Source organism: Opisthocomus hoazin, chromosome W (assembly GCF_030867145.1).
Source record: "Opisthocomus hoazin isolate bOpiHoa1 chromosome W, bOpiHoa1.hap1, whole genome shotgun sequence".
NCBI lineage: Eukaryota > Metazoa > Chordata > Aves > Opisthocomiformes > Opisthocomidae > Opisthocomus > Opisthocomus hoazin.
The window spans coordinates 31,321,353-31,339,542 of NC_134453.1; positions in this window are offsets into that span (position 1 = coordinate 31,321,353).

An 18,190-nucleotide genomic window follows, 5' to 3' on the forward strand; every position below is an offset into this window, starting at 1 on the left:
GAACCAGTACAATGCACCCAACAAAGCTGCCTTTAATACTACATGTTGTACTCTGTTTTGTTATACACATTTCTTAACAGAACCCAAGTGCTTGGTGCCACAAGTTTAACAGTATATATGCTACTTAAGAAGACTTTAGACTACACATTGGCAATAAGTAGTCTCTCATTTAATATCAGAACCTAGTAACCTGGATGTTTGTGTGTGGACTTAGAAACCTAATAGTAGTTAATCTTTTACATGGTAAATACAATCTTTAGGTGGTGGGGGGTCATTTTACACTAAAGATCTGCTATAGAGAAGGAGAAACATTTGGTGCCTTCTGCTCAGTCCGCTGTATTCCTTTGCTTTGTTTTGTTTTATTTTGGGTTTTGCTATTGTTTTTAACCATTTTGGTTCAAGAAGGCATCTTCTCAATGTATTCTTTTTCTGGCTTTTCCATGTAAGGAGTGTCCAGACAAATCTACAGTTTAAACCTGGTGTTGCCTTTTGTGGTGTACTTGCTTTGAGGTATGCTGTTAACATGAATTTCATTCTATGAACACTAGAGTTCTGCATGCCAGTGGTATACTATCTAATGAGAGCTATAGACAGTCTCAGTGGTTCAGTCATCTGCATTAGATTGTGGATGTAAATAGCATCCCACAACAGCAGAATCCTTTCACAGTTTTAATCTTGCAAGATAGTTGTAAATCAAGGTTAGGGTATTTGTTGTTTTTTAAGTGTAGCAACTTTTTAAAAGCATCAGAACTGTAACAAGGATCAGCACAACAACAAAACTGTCGTGTTAAAGCAGAGCTCTACAAGTTTCAAAGCACTGCTTCACAGAAATACAGTATATGAAGAATGTGAATACAGTTAACACTACTGATAGAAAGAAGGAATACATAGATATCCAACCTTATGCAGTTAGCAGGAAATGTACTGTTAATTAGAGATCATAGGTCTGATCTCTGCTGTGGGTATTCTTGATATCAAAGACTCAGTGGTTTAAGTCCCTTTGTGTCCATATTTTTGGCCTGATTTCATATTTTAGCCTTAAGGCTTGTGCCTCGTTATGCTGTTAAATGGTAATACTGTATAAATATAGTATCTTAATTCTTTGTCCCTTGCTACTATACCGCATTATGTCCTGTATTTCATCATGGGCAACTAAAGGCAGGCTACTGTCTTTCAGTTCACAGCTGCTCAATCCAGTCTTTAAGCACTATGTACCTGAGTCAGTAAACTTTCATTGTGTTTTGAACAAAGTGAGCAGATTTGCAACACAGTGCTTTCATCCTGCAGATCTGTTATGTGTTTTCTATTGACTCTTAAGAGTCCTGCATGTAAATCTCAAAGCTGAGCCTGGCTCCATGAGCCCAAGTTGATATTTGTGGCACAAGAACGAGTGTACTGATTACACACTAAATACATTAATAACTTAGTACAATGAATTTTGGGCTTTACATCTAAGGAATACAAGGTTTGTTTTGAAATATTTGAGGTTTAGGTCTGCTGGAACATTTTTAGCATTAGGCTTGCATTTGTGGGTTTTATGTAAGCCACTCTAATACACCACATATTTTGCTAATTAGAATATAATCTATACACTGTCAAATTTCATGGTTGTTTTTAGATGTCCCCATTGTCTGTTGCATGGGATTTTTCTTTTCATCTTTTTTTTGGGAGGGGAGGTGGTTTTGTGGTTGTTTTTGGGTTTTTTGCTTTTTTTTAAAAAAAAAACCAAACTTAAACCACCTTTTTGAGACATGAGACTAATTCCACTCCCTGCCATTTGCTTTGGGCTTTATTTTAGGCTCATGTTTCAGATCTGCATGCAGTGCTTGCATTACCCTAGTAACTACATGTTGGTTCCTTGTTCTAGGGGTTCAATGTTACTTTCCAAATTTATCATAGGTCTTGTGATGACACAAGCCATGGATCTTTGTATAAAAGTTATTGGCCTCTCTCATTTACCTGCTGTAGTATTGTTGTATATTGTGTATGTGCATGATGTCAGGCTGCCATGTAAAACTTTTTTAAAAGGAAAAAAATAAAAACCACCTTAAATGCAGACCATCCTTTTTTGCATGCTTAGAAGGTTAGAACATTCAATGTAACAAACTGAAGTTGCATGTTATAATGTTTAGGTTTGAGTTTTGTTCTGGTTTTATTTTGTGTTCGTTTTTTTGTGAATTTGCTTATTGTGCTGTTTGAATGGTTGTTAGTAGGATTAAATGCACTGGTGAGGCGAACATAGTGCCAACAGAAGGCAATTTTCCAGTTGTATGTGTCATACAGCATTTGAAGGGACCATGTATTCTGTTCAAGATTAAATAAAATCAGAATAGATAAGTAAAACACTACTTTTTTTTTTTTCCTTTGAGTGCCAAACCCTAAACTGAGTTGGACTGCACAAAGACTGAAATACTTTGGGGAAAATCCTACCTATTGCAATAGGTATAAGCCTTCTTTAAATGAATTATTTAAAAATGGAGGCTTTATCTTCAGATGGTAGAATAGATTACAGTTGCTTCAGGGAAAAAGAATTATGGTAAAAGCAGTTTCTGGTTCCTTGAAAATGCTGTGCTTTTTGTATTTTACATCATTAGTGCAATTTGGATGGTTCTTGGTATGTGTATAGTTTAAAAGTCTTCATGTTCACATTTTTAAATTAGGTAATGACTTCATCTTTAAAGCTTGGTTTCATTATTTTTATTTTATTTCTCTGCATTTAGAAGTATGAACACTTTAAATCTGTTACTTAATTCTGTAAGTAATTTTTATAATTATGATGTAACTCTATCCTTAAAACATTTAAAATAAATCCTTTATGTGCAACTCATGACTGTAAATTTCATTCTCATGAGAAAAATGTAGTGATGTGGCTTCAGATTGTGAAGAAGCAGTTTCTTCAGTATTTTAATTAAAAAGGTCTTAGTATTTTAAAGTTGAGCCATGTATGCTGGCATAATACTTTCCCCTATGAAATAAGTTTGCTTGCTAAGTCAAATATTTTTCCTTTTTTTTTTTTGCCAAATAAGTAGTAATGTCGGTAAGATGGAATTTGACTGAGGTAAAGCATAATGCTTAAATTGTATTTCACCAAAAGCAGAAGAATTCCTCCTCAGGGGTTTATGCAAGTCTGTGAGGGAGCCTCTTATTTCCAGAACACACTATAGCTCACACTGTTATTAATAGTTCAGCAGCAGGGAACAGCAGAAGTGTTTGTCAGTGTTTAAAGCTAATGTGCTTAACTAAAATTTGAATTTTATTGTACTCACTAAATTTAAAAAAAGCAACATAGAATTTATCCAAACCTAGAGATGAAGAACAGTGAAGAGAATAATATCACAATGCTACGAATTTCCCTAAAACATATAAATTCTTTGTACTAATGCATGAGCACTTAATTTTTTTATGTCATTAAAGGTAAATTACCAAGCCTGACTTTGAATATTGACATGATGACTCCCTCTTCCCTGACTATAGAGGGGAAAATCTTATATGAATAGCCCAAAATATTATTTTGGCACCGAGTTGCCGACACCACTGGACAGTGGGAAGGAGTGCACCCTCAACGAGTTCACAGATGATGCAAAACTGGGAGGAGTAGCTGATACACCAGAGGGTTGTGCTGCCATCCAGAGGGATCTTGACAGGCTGGAGAAATGGACTGACAGGAACCTTACGCAGTTCAACAAGGGCAAGTGCAGGGTCCTGCACCTGGGGAGGAAAAACCCCATGCACCAATACACGATGGGGGCTGACCGACTGGAAAGCAGCTTTGCAGAAAAGGACACCAAGCTGAACATGAGTCAGCGATGTGCCCTTGTGGCAAAGAGCTAATGATATCTTGGGCTGCATTAGGATATTGTTGCCAGAAAGTTGAGGGAGGTGGTCCTTCCCCTTTATTCAGCACTGGTAAGGCTGCATCTGAAGTACCATGTCCAGTTCTAGGCTCCCCAGTACAAGAGAGAGATGGACATGCTGGAGAGAGTCCAGTGAAGGCCCATGAAGATGATGAAGGGACTGGAGCATCTCTCCTATGAGGAGAGGCTGTGTCACCCGGCTCTATGGGGACAGACAGGTTGTTTTGGGGATCCTTGGCAGAATGATGACGACACTTAAGTTGTAGTTTCAATTAAAGCTTTATTTTTTTAGCAGAATTTTATGATCAGCATAGAATCTTATGGTCAGAATAGTACAGAATTTTAAATAAGCAGAATCAGTGTAGCACAATTTTATAAGTAGTGTAGCAAAATTTTATAGCACAGCTTAGTTTATTGTTTCTAATCACATGGACCCTCTGCAGATCAGGTCAAATCTTAATTGATGACTTGCTGTATCAGTATAACAATCATAATCTAGGCTTGAAATACGTAAAAGAGCATGAGTCACTCAATCCTAGGTAGAAGCAGACAATGGTGGAGGCGTCCCTGACCACCAGAGGATCACGTCTTTTGCCATCCAGCAGCAGTTCTGGTCCAAGTCCCACTGCTTGACTTTATAGACAGGGATCTGTGTGCTGGTATGCTTCTCTGTTCTGTGTCAGGGTCATCATAACCTGATTGGTCAGGTGCCTGGGACCATCAAGGCAGATAAGGAGTCAGCCTGGTGCCCAGAAACCCGGAGGCTGATAGATAGGGAAGGGGAGAAGTCTGCCTGCTATGCAGGACCTTCGAGGCCTGGTGAGGAATGGAAAGGGGACCAATATGTGACCAGTTCGGTCACAGAGAATGGCCGTTTACTTTATAAAATGGCATTAGTTACGCTAACTGTATTACCAGGGGTCAGAAGCGGGGGTACTGGTCACACGGAGTGAGCTGGGACCGTTCAGCCTGGAGAAGAGAAGGCTCGGGGGGGGTTCTCATCAATGTGTACAAATACATGATGGTAGGGAATGAAGAAGAGGGAGCCAGGCTCTTCTCAGTAATGCCCAGTGACAGGTCAAGAGCCAATGAGCACAACGTGAAACACAGGAGTTTCTGTCTCAACATCAAGAAACATTTTCTTTTACTGTGAGGGTGACTGAGCACTGGAACAGGTTGCCCAGATGTTATACTAAGGAATAAAAAGGGGAATCAAAATGTGAAATTATAATTGAAATTAATCAGACTATTGCTACTGTAGGCATTTTTGTTAAGCCCTAACCTTATTATAGTTAAAAGTTTAACATTAACTATACTAGGTTTAGAGAAACTAAGAAATTGGATTTTGAATAATGTGTTATTGTTTCATAAGAAGGATGTACCTGTCTGTCACTGGTTAAAGCAGGGCATCAATAAACCAAGTGGCAGATGCTTTCTATTAACCCCCACCCTCCCACCAGAGGAAGGGAAAAGGAGGAAAAGGAGAGAGACTTTCTAATTGAATATAAGAAGTTTTACTAATAACACTAATAGTACTAATAACATTAATAATAAGAGAAATAAAATAAAATATACAAAACTGATACTGAGTTTCTTGGAGTTGGGTGCCTGGGCGCTGGCATCCCACCAGGAGCTGCCAGGCAGCACCAGGAAGTCCCGGACTGGCCTCGGCAGTAGGCAGGAACTGGACTCAGTTACACACGGATCTCAGGCAGAACAAGGAGCAGGGTCCTCTTCAGAAGGCAGCCATGGACTAAGAGAGCGAGACCCTCTTGATCCCCCAGCTTTAAACGGCGTATGACATGCATGGCATGGAATACCTCGTTGGTCAATATTGGGTCACCTGTCCTGTCCATCCCTCCCTGCAAGTATGATCCCTTCCGACTCCTCACTTGCGGGACCTAAGAGATCTGTCAGTGACCTTAGCTGCTATAGTGATAATTATAAACAGGGGCCTTTTTCTGCCTTCCTTTCCTACTGTTAGCTCAGTGTAACTATAAACATTAGGTGTTATCAGCTTTGGAGCGGACACTGTCTAAAATATGCAACCAACATCAGAAAAATGCAGTTCCTTAGAAGAACTTACCTGTAAGGAAGATTCACTAAAAGAGAATTGGTTCTGTTTTAACCAAAACCAGGACACTGTCCAAAGTAGAACCAGAGAGTGATGAATCATAAGAATAGCTAACAAGCTATGAAAAGCTGCTGAGATTGCCAAAAGAAACAGGTAACTAGGGGAAAGGTAATTCCGGCAGGGGGAGATCGCGACCACTGACTCATGGACCACCTACCCCAATTATACCCCAGACTCAAAAGATGAAGAAACTGAGCATGTGTACTAATTTACATGCTGGACAAAGAGACTGTAACCAATCATTTAATAGAATAGCAATGCATATGTATTAGGGATATGTATATGGTAGTGTTAAGTGTATAAATTACTGTCGATTTATGAATGGGGTGGGCTGTCTTGGGACAGACACCCATATTTGTACAAATATGCAATAAAATACCTCTGCTCTGTGTGTATATTGGCATACTGCATACTGGGTAAATGAACCCCGGTTTTTGGGACAACAGTTTTGGCAACCCAGATGGGACTGCGCTGACAGCCTTGCCTGGATTGTCTTGCCACATCCAAAACGGGGAAGAGAACTGAGTGGACTCCAGCCTGCACTGACCTGTTGATCAGGGACTCCATTGGCTCCTCTCCTGCAATTGGGTGGTAACTGACACAGTGGTGCAACACTATTGGTAAAGAGGTATTTTCTGATTAAGGGGAAAGGGAAAAGTCCTTTTGGGAAGTAGCCCACATCTGGGGCTGCGTAAGGTGCATCAAAGGGGGATGCGCAGAAGTTCAGGCTCTGCGTAAGGCGTAACAAAGGGAGATACGCAGCAGGATCATACATATATTGTTTCTGCATAAGGCACATCAAAGTTGGACACGTGGCAGTTCAGGCTCTGCATAAGGCGTATCAAAGGGGAATACGCGGCAGGAGCATATGTATGTTGTTTCTTGGTACTGATATGGGCAGTGCTACTTATCAGGAGACTCCCCTTTGCTCTCCCCTAGGATGCATCCTAAAGAATTGGAATAAATATGGAGGGGATCCTATGACTAAAAATAAATTGATATGATATTGTAATCAATGGTGGCCACAGTATCAATTAGATGATGGGGAAAAATGGCCTGAGAATGGATCTATTAAACATTATACAATATTGCAACTGAAGTTATTTTGTAAAAGAACTGACAAATGGGATGAGATGCCTTATGTGGATTTATTTTTTGCTTTACGGAATGATTGGGCTGTCAGAAAGAAATGTGGATTAATGGACTCTAAATATCAAGATGGTATTTACTTAGTTAAAAAGAAAGATAATAATGCTTGTTGTGCTGGTTGTAGAACTCAGAAAAGGGGTGCAGAGGAAACTGATGAGCAATTGTCAGTTGCTCCCCCTCATGAAAAGAATGGAAGCTCTAGTGAAGATGAAATTAGTACTCCTGTAGCTGGAAGAACTAGGGGCAAAAAACCTAGTATACAAGCCTCTCTCAGACAAGCTGTTGGTCTAGGTGGTGATCCTGTATATGTGCATGTACCTTTTACTACTTCAGATTTCTTAAATTGGAAACAAACTGTGGGATCGTATCAAGAAAATCCATAAGGAATGTACAGTACAATTAAAACTATAATGATAACTCATAATCCTAATTGGGAGGATATACAAGCTCTTTTCGAATATTTGTTTACAACAGAGGAGAGAAGAATAGTAGTGGAAAAAGCAAGAGAAGGAGCAATTCAAGAGTATGGAGAAGCCCCTGACATGACTAATTATCTCCCAAGGGGGGATCCGGGATGGGATCCGAATATTAGAGGAGGATTAAAGAAAATAAAAGACTATCAAAATTTTATCCTATATGGTATCCAGCATGTAATTCAAAAACCCCAGAATTGGGCAAAATTGTATGAAAGATGACAGGGAGATAAAAAAAAAATATCTGGGTTTTTTTTTGCATTTTTTTGTAAAATATTAGGCAAAGAAATACTGGAGAAAGTCATAGTAATACTCCTTTAGGAGCAAATCAGTGTGCCTATTGTAGGCAGGACGGGCACTGAAGAAAAATTGTCCATGTTTATTTGGTCAAGGAAAAGGAATGGAGGCAGCTGCCAAGGTATTGGGGACCAGAGGAATCTATTACAGTCTCCCCAGCTGATCCTCTGGTTCCAGTAAAGCTGGGGAATGAAAAAATAGATTTTTTAATAGATAGTGGAGCAACTCATTCAGTACTTACTGATTGTAAGGGACCTTTAAGTTAAGTTAAAACTAGTGTAATTGGTGCCACTGGGAAAAGGACTCTCAGGTCACTTTTACAACCAGTGGAGTGTACTATTGGAAATACTACGGTAACTCATTCATTTCTCTATATGCCAGGTGTCCCTTGCCATTGTTGGAGTGAGATTTGTTATGCAAACTAAATGCGCAAATAACTTTTTCTGAAGATCCTGTTCAGTTACATATTCCTCCAGAAAATGCATGGAAAGCTCAGATATGCTTGTTGACTAAGAAGAGTAACAGAGAAGAAGATATTCCAGAAGAAGTATTGGATGCTGTGTTTCCTTTAGTGTGGGCTGCAGGAATACCAGGACGAGCAAAAAAATGTAGAACCGCTAAAAATTGAATTGAAACCAGGAGCTCAGCTGGTAAGCAAAAAACAATATCCCATCAAATTGGAAGCCCGAAAAGGGTTAGAACCTGTAATAAACTCCCTCTTGGAGCATGGACAATTAAGAGAGTGTCAATCAGAATTTAACACTCCAATTTTACCTGTAAAGAAACCTCATTATCATGAATGTAGGTTGGTACAAGATTTAAGAGAAGTTAATGTGAGAACTGTAGGCATGCACCCTGTGGTTCCAAATCCATACACTCTGCTTGCGTCAATCCCTGACAGTACAGTTCTAGATTTAAAAGATGCTTTCTTTTGCATTCCGATGGATGAACAGAGTCAGCTCATCTTTGCTTTTGAATGGGAAAGCCTGACCACCGGACGAAAGACTCAACTATGTTGGACTGTATTACCGCAAGGATTCAGAAATAGCCCGATGTCATTTGGTAATGTACTGGCAAAAGGATTGGAACAATGGCAAGGTAATAATGGACATGTAACATTGTTGCAATATGCGGATGATTTTTAATTGACTCAAGTAATCATAGTGAATGTTTAGAAGCTACAATTAGTCTGTTGAATTTTTTTGAGACTCGCAGGATATTGCGTCTCTGAAAAGAAGGAAATTGAGTGGAGAGCAGAAGGAGACGATTTGTGGAATTGCTGTGCCCACAACAAAGAAACAGCTGAGAGGATTCTTGGGTATGGCTGGACGGTGCCGGTTGTGGATTCCTAATTTTGGACTCATCGCTAAACCACTATATGCTGCCATCAAGGGTCTGGAGGGACTAAATGAGAGGCAACAAGTGGCTTTAGGAGTCCTAACTCAAATGTTAGGAAGCTGGAAGAGACCTGGGGGGTATTTCTCTAAATAGTTGGATGAAGTCAGTAAAGGATGGCCTGCTTGCTTGAGAGCTGTTGCTGCAGCAGTGATTTTAATTGAGGAGGCCAGGAAACTGACCTTAGGACAACCTACAACTGTGTTTGTACCCCATGCTGTGTTCTCTCTCCTTGAAAACAAAGGACACCATTGGATTTCTCCTAGCAGACTGGCCAAATACCAGGCTGTTCTGCCGGAGCAATATGATGTCGCCTTTTCAATGTCTGCCACTTTAAATACTGCGACTCTGCTGCTGATCTCACAACTAAATGAATTATAACATGATTATCTGACAACAATCGAGCAAGTCTACTCTAGCTGATGGAATCTACAGGATACTCTTCTTTCTGATTTTGATTTTGACATATATAGATGGAAGTAGTTTCATATCTGGAGGAAAGTGATACGCTGGATATGAAATAGTAACCAGGGACCATGTTATAATACTTCAGCCCAAAACACGGAATTGATTGCTTACTGGAAAAAGAGCAAATATTTTTTTACAGATTGAAAATATGCTTTTGGAGTTGCCCATGCTCATGGGGCAATCTGGGAAAAAATAAGAGGAGTTGTAAGCAGAATAATCCAAAACTGGAAAAGAAATGAATAGGAGGAAATGTAAAACAAGGAATAACGCACAGGGCGTACTGGCAAATAGATTTTTCTAGTCACCTAGATGCAGCCAGTATAAATATTTGTTAGTCCTAGTAGATACGTTTTCTGGTTGGCCTGAACCTTTCCCCTGTTGCAGCAATAAGGAAGAGAGGTAATTAAAGTAATGTTAAAATAAATAATTCCTAGATTTGGTATTCCAGAAGGAATATCTTCTGACAATGGACCTCATTTCATAGCCCTACCTTTGGCGTTACTGAGGGTTAGGGTAACCCCAAGAATGTAAGCCCCTTTGAGATAATGTATGGAAAACCATATCCTACTAATGCACTCACAATAAAAGAGGATCAAATGTATATTAGAGGACAGGAAACACTTAAAGTGTATATAATCTCTCTTTTGCAGATTTTATCTTTTGTTATATAGGTACTTAAATCAGAGGACAACATTGCTGTTGAATACCCCGTTGCAGTCTTTTCAGCCGGGAGACCTCGTCTACATTTGAACTTGGAAAGAAACTTTCACTGCAGTAAAAGTAGACGGAACAGACTCCTGGATCCATTACAGAGTTTAATTAATAATAGTTGTTTGCATCATGTTTGGATATCTGAAGAGTTTAATCACTAGACAAATATCTCAGTCTTATGTATTGGTTGTACAAAATGAAAGTGAGACACAGAGAGGTTGTGGAGTCTCTCTCCTTGAAGATATTCAAAAGCTATCTGGACATGGTCCTGGGCAACCAGCTCGAGGTGATCCTGCTTGAGGGGGTGGGGTGGGGTGGGTGGGTGTGCGGGCTCGATGACTTCCAAATGTTTCCTTCCAACCTCAACCATTCTGTGATTTTTAGGACTGGCAGCCTGGAAAAAGTTATCAGGCTTCTAAGCATTCTTCTCGGGCTTTGCACTTCTCCTTTTACAAGTTTACTGCTCTGAATTCCTCAATTCCTCTTACAAATTTGGAGTACAGCAGCAGTATGTGTACGACATAATGTAGCTAAGGTCCGACCCATGTCAATAAACTGATATATACATAACACTTAACTATTCTACTTGAATGTTAATAACATCACTGGGCTTGAAGTTAGGCTTGTATCTGTGTGCAACTCTGAGGTCATTTCCATACCTCGGATGCTGTCTCTCGGAATTTATTAATAATCAAACCCAATCTGTGGGGAAAATCGGAGAGGATACCTTCCCCCACTCTTTCAGCCCTCCTCTCTCCTTCAGGCAGGTCGTAACAGCTTTTGAGAATTTTGAATATCCTTGGGATGCTCAAGCCAGTATGCTCCTATTGTTCTGTCTCTTGAACAGGTTTCAGGTCTTGTTTTGGGTTAAACAAGTAGTTAACAACATCGCCCAGAGATCTGCCCCAAGGCTGGACAGCTATGAGTGGCAGGGTGTGTGGAATAGTATGGGCAATTGCCTAGGACAGTGGGCACCCCCGGTGTTTTGGAACTTCACCCCTGAACAAGTGCAGAATCCTGACAAACTAGTAGAATATTTGGAAGAAGTGTGCTGCCACCCTGGGGATTCCAGGGAGACACAAATCACAGCAATGTGCTGGGGTCTGGCCCATGCCTACCGAGCCCTGTTCAACACGATTCAGTGCTCTAAAGGGGAAGGGGAGGGGAACAAATCGACAGGCACCGCAGCTGCCCCAGACCCCTCAACAAGCGCTGCGACTGCTGCTGCCCCAGCCCCCATGGCTGCCCCAGCCCCCACGGCAGGCACTGCGGGTGCTCCAACCCCAGCTGCAGGCACTGTGGCTGAGCCAGAAAAACAACCCATGCCCCTACACAGAAAAAGAAATACACAAAGAAATCAGTTTGCCCCCTAAGGGATAACAATGAGCCCGGGCCACCCAAGAGCAGGAGAAGGAGGCAGAACCAAAGATCATCACCCAGTCCCTGTCCCTGAGTTAGCTGAGAGATTTGCGGAAAGATTTCAGCCTCTACACGGGTGAGCACATTGTCCCCTGGCTGCTCCGGTGCTGGGATAACAGGGCCAGTAGCTTGGAATTAGAGGGCAGGGAAGCCAAGCAGCTGGGATCCCTGGCCAGGGAAGGGGGAATTGACAAGGCCATTGGAAAAAAGGCCCAAGCCTTCAGCCTCTGGAGGTGGCATCTGTCAGGTGTCAGGGATGTTGTGTGTTTTCCAGGCAAGTGGACCAATATGGAGAGAGGTATCCAGTACCTGAGGGAATTAGCCATGCGGGAGCTGGTTTACTATGACCCGGACAATGAGCAGATACCCACAGACCAGGATGAAGTCCAGTGCACACGGCACATGCGGAGGAAGTTTGTGTGGAGCGCATCATCCTCATATGCCAACTCACTGACAATAATAAACTGGAAAGGTGCAGAGGCACCAACAGTGGATGAAGTGGCCAGCCGACTCCGGCAACAAGAAGAAAGTCTCTCTTCCTCCCTTGTCTCAGCTGTGGAGAAATTGTCCCGGGAGTTCCAGCGACTCGAAGAGAATATGTCCTACTCCCCACCTGTACAGGCCAGTGTCTCAGCTATTAGGGGCAAGTGTTCCTCTGCTCAGAGGCTACACACCACGGGGCACCCTGTGGTTTTACCTGCGTGACCATGGAGAGGACATGAGGAAGTGGAATGGAAAACCTACCTCAAGTCTAGAGGCACGAGTGCGTGAGTTGCGAGGTAAAACAATCACAAAAGGGGATTCTGCTAGGAAAAATACTGCTCCAGTTTCCAGCGGGCAGTTCTCCAGACAAAGCAGACAGTTTGATCTTCCTTCTGATCCTCTTGAAGGGTCCTCTAAGTAAGTAATTCTTCCAGCAAGTGAGCAGCAAATTCTCTGACCAGGATTAGAGGGGCCCTGCCTCCAGCCAGGTGGAGGAAAGGGACAACCGTGTTTATTGGACGGTGTGGATTCGGTGGCCTGGCATGTGAGACCCGCAGGATTATAAAGCTCTAGTGGACACTGGTGCACAGTGTACTTGAATGCCATCAGATTCAAAAGGCTCAGAGTCCATCTGCATTTCGGGAGTGACAGGGGGGTCCCAAGAGCTGAGTGTATTGGAGGCTGAAGTGAGCCTCACTGGGAAGGAGTGGCAGAAGCACCCCATTGTAACTGGCCCCGAGGCTCCGTGCATCCTTGGTATAGACTATCTTAGGAGAGGGTATTTCAAGGACCCAAAGGGGTATCGGTGGGCTTTTGGCATAGCTGCTTTGGAGATGGAAGAAATTAAACAGCTGTCCATTTTGCCTGGTCTCTCGAAGGATCATTCCGTTGTGGGGTTGCTGAGGGTTGGAGAACAACAGATGCCAATCGCTACCACAATGGTGCACCGGCGGCAATATCGCATTAACTGAGACTCCCTTATCGCAATCCATTAGCTGATCCGTCAACTGGAGAGTCAAGGAGTGATCAGCAAAACTCGCTCACCCTTTAATAGACCCATGTGGCCAGTGAGAAAATCTACTGGAGAGTGGAGACTGACAGTAGACTACTGTGGCCTAAATGAAATTACACCGCCATTAAGTGCTGCCATGCCCAACATGCTTGAACTTCAATATAGAGTCAAAGAATCATAGAATTATAGAATCATAGGTTGGAAAAGACCTCTAAGATCATCAAGTCCAACCATCAACCCAACACCACCATTCCTACTAAACCATATCCCGAAGTGCCACATCTACACTGTTTTTTGAACACCTCCAGGGGTGGGGACTCCACCACCTCCTTTGGCAGCCTATTCCAATGCCTGACCACTCTTTCAGTAAGGAATTTTTCCTAATATCTAATCTAAACTTCCCCTGATGCAACTTGAGGCCATTGCCTCTCGTCCTATCGCTAGATACTTGGGAGAAGAGACCAACATCTGCCTCACTACAACCTCCTTTCAGGTAGTTGCAGAGAGCGATAAGGTCCCCCCTCAGCCTCCTCTTCTCCAAAATAAACAGCCTCAGTTCCCTAAGCCACTCCTCATAAGACTTGTTCTCTAGACCCCTCACCAGTCTTGTTGCCCTTCTCTGGACACAGTCCAGCACCTCAATATCCTTCTTGTAGTGAGGGGTCCAAAACGGAACACAGTACTCCAGGTGTGGCCTCACCAGTGCCGAGTACAGGGGCACGATCACTTCCCTACTCCTGCTGGCCAAACTATTCCTGACACAAGCCGGGATGCCGTTGGCCTTCTTGGCCACCTGGGCACACTGCTGGCTCATGTTCAGCCAGCTGTCGACCAACACCCCCAGGTCCTTTTCTGCCGGGCAGCTTTCCAGCCACTCCTCCCCAAGCCTTTAGCGTTGCATGGGGTTGTTGTGACCCAAGTGCAGGACCCAGCACTTAGCCTTGTTGAAACTCGTACGACTGACCTCGGCCCATCGATTCAGCCTGTCCAGATCCCTCTGCAGAGGGCGCACTCAGGATGAATCGCTCCATAATCTTGCCCGGCACCGAGGTCAGGCTGACAGGCCTGTAGTTCCTGGGATCCTCCTTCTGGTCCTTCTTGTCGATGGGTGTTACATTAGCTATCCTCCAGTCGTCTGGGACCTCCCCTGTTAGCAGGACTGCTGACAGATGATGGAGAGTGGCTTGGCCCACTCCTCTGCCAGTTCCCTCAGCTCTCTTGGGCGGATCCCATCTGGCCCCATAGACTTGTGAGTGTCCAGGTGGCATAGCCGTTCATTGACTGCTTCCTCGTCAATTACGGGAGTTTATTCTGCTGTCCTTCCCTATCTTCCAGCACAGAGGGCTGAATATCCTGGGAATAACCAATCTGACTATTAAAGACTGAGGCAAAGAAGGCATTAAGTACCTCAGCCTCTTCCTCATCCTTGTTGGCAATCCCCTCCGCATCCAATAAGGGATGGAGAATCTCCTTGGCCCTCTTTTCATTATTAATGTATTTGTAAAAGCATTTTTTGTTGTCCCTTACAACAGTGGCCAGCCTGAGTTCTAGCTGGGCTTTTGCCTTTCTAATTTCCTCTCTGCATGACCTAATGAGACCCTGTACTCCTCTTGAGTCAGCTGCCTTTTCTTCCATAGGTGATAGATCCTCCTTTCTTCCTGAGTCCCAGCAAGAGCTCCGTGTTCAGCCAAGCCTGTCGCCTTCCCCAACAGTTTGTCTTGTGGCACATGGGGACAGCCTGCTCCTGTGTCTTTAAGACTTCCTCCTTGAAGAACGTCCAGCCTGCTTGGATCCCTTTGCCCCTTCAGGACTCTCTCCCAGGGGACTCTCTCAACCTGTGTCCTGAACAGGCCAAAGTCTGCCCTCCCAAAGTCCATGGTGGTGGTTTTGCTGTTCCCCCTCTTTACTTCACCTTGAACCGAGAACTCTGTCATTTCATGGTCACTAAGCCCAAGAGAGACTCTGAGCACCACATCTCCCACCAGCCCTTCTCTGTTAGTAAACAGCAGGTCTAGCGAGGTACCTTCCCTGGTAGGCTCACTTACCGGCTGTGTCAGGAAGTTATCTTCCACACACTCCAGGAAACTCCTAGACTGTTTTCTCTCTGCTGCGTTGTATTTCCAGCAGATGTCTGCTAAGTTAAAGTCCCCCACGAGAACAAGGTCTAGCGATTGTGAGACTTCTGCCATCGCTTGTAGAAAACTTCATCTACCTCTTCATCCTGTTTGGGTGGTCTATAACAGACTCCTAGAAGGATGTCTGCATTGTTGGCTTTCCCCCCCATCTTTACCTATAAGCATTCAACCTTGTCGTCACAGTCATTGAGCTATATACAATCAAAGCAGTCCCTAACATACAGAGCCACCCCACCGCCTCTCTTTCCTCTCCTATCCCTTCTGAAGAGCTTGTAGCCATCCATTGCAGCACTCCACTCATGAGAGTGTTATGGGTTTGTGTGGCAAGGTTTTGCTATCGGGGGGTATGGAGTCCTGGCTGGATGAGAGGGGACATAGCTTGGTGCCGTTGAGCAACCCAGGTTCCGATCCGGAGGTGAGCCTTGGGAGCGGCTGACACAGAACCCTGCTGGGAAGGTAGAGCGACGAGCTCAGGACACTGGAGCAGGGGGAACGTCACCGTTTCCTGCCACACTGTCACTTCCTTCCTGCCACGTTGCTGTTTCCTGCCACAGCACTGTTTTCACATCGAGATGCAGCTCTGCACCAATCACAACGAGTTGCAGTAGTTTTGCCTATATATGGGTTGGGGTTTTAACCATTCAGATGCTGTAATAGTTTTGCTATATAAACCTTGTTTTGCTGACTAATAACGGTGAACGATCATACTCATATTGGGGTCACATCGTTACAACGGATCCGTAACCCACGCCAACATTTGGTAGCAGAGGATGGACGGTTTCCCTGCAGGAGTCCCTCAGTCTGTGGTGAGCAGCTAGACGGGGGGCGTGGGAACAACGGCTGGGAGGGTGTTGCCTGGGTGCGAACGCGCAGGGCAGACACGGACGGCCGCCTCCCAGGAATTTTCGAGCCACACTGGGGCTGCCTGGCGCAGCTAAATTTTAATGTGGAGGCCGTGGTCGCAGGCATGGAGGTGGATGCCGCGGCAATGTTGTTAGTCAGTATTCTCTCTAAGAGAGGAATAGATGCAACGGCAAAGCAACTCATGAAGTTGATTAAACTGGGGCAACGATGGGGTCACTTTGCGGACACCCCGCTACTGTTTTCCGTCTCGGAATGGCAAGAGTTAGGAGAGACGATGTGGGAAAGGACAATAACCAGGGAGGACAAGGAGGAAAAGGAGGTAAAAGCCGTCCGCGAGCTCTGGCGAACAGTATTACACACCTTAAAAGCCATGAAAGCTGAACGAGAGGTGGCGTGTGCTGCAGCTCAGATGCTAGCTCCGGAGCCTGGGAAAGATCACGTGCCTAAGCCTGGGACATTATCACGGGTTTTCGGGCTACCTGCCTTTAGAGGGATGACTGGGATCACTTGTAACACAATTGCCGAGATTCGAGCGAGTGCAGAGTGCGGTTCCGGTCTCGGCGTAGAGGGGGGTGGCCCACCGGAAGTTGCTGCCAGAGACATCAACTCGAAATGCGAGCCGGACGTGGTAGTACGACCGCCCCCGGGGAACGGGGAGGAGTCGGGTGCGGAACTGCGACTGTCTTTCGGAAGAGGAGAGGAGCGGCTCGTACCACCCCCAGAGGGGGAGGGAGAAGGGGCGCAGCTTACAACATCGGCCCCTCCTGGGGCGCGGCCTGTAACATCGGCCCCTCCTCTCTGTCCACCCCTGCCGTCTTCCAGTGAGGTGTCTCCACTCTCGACGCCCTCTGATGGCGGCCAGAACAAATTGCAAGGAAAAAAAAAGCGTGCGATCTGTTGCAGTCAGTTTTGCAGCATCTTCAAGACAAGAGCTCGCAGTTCCAGCATATGTCAATCGTTACCAACCCCCCCACCGGGAAAATGAGGCTTCCTCTCCGAGATGTTTAGCTGGGCCTCTGGCACGGATCACACCTACCCACTGGAGCAGTGTTATAAGAGATGCCATCCTAGATGGACAGTGGAACGTTGCCACCATTATCAGAGGTACACAAGCCTTAGCCTGTCCTGTGGTACAGGTTAATGGATGACAATCGTAAGTACGGGTGTTTGGCCGGAGGAGTGGCCACTAAGTTACCACCTGAAGAAAGCCATGAGCAGGGGCTGGGTCCAACAGACCCTGAGCAGGAATCAGGTCTGTTTCCCCCCCCCGGCTCGCTGGAGAATGGGACAGTCACTGAGAAAAGGAGCGAAGGCTCCATTAAAGAATTTTTTACAGTGAAGTTTGAAAGAACAAAGTCTTGCAGTTTAAAATCCCTGAGGAAATCATTACTTGGATAAATCAGTGCATACAGCTTTAAATGCTCTAAAACTTACAGAGACTATCTCAGAAGCAGCTGCTATACCTCTGTCCTTATCTCAAAAGCAAGGACAGAGCAGCAGTCTGCTGAAATTTAACCCTGCATACGACGAAATTCCTACTGAACATGAGAAATGCGGGAAGTAAATCTGCCAGAACCTGATGATCCTTTGAATCCAGAGAAATGGGAAGTGGGGTGTAAAAATCCGGCATCCCGAAAGTGCCCAACAGGGTCTCTCGACAGCAATTGGCGTACCCGACCTGAGATCAAAACGAGGTGAATTCCAACATAAAACTGCACAGTCCCTCAGACACTGTACAGCCGCCGCGCCAGCAGTCACCGCATCGAATGGGTCAGCAAACCTTACACCTGGTGGGG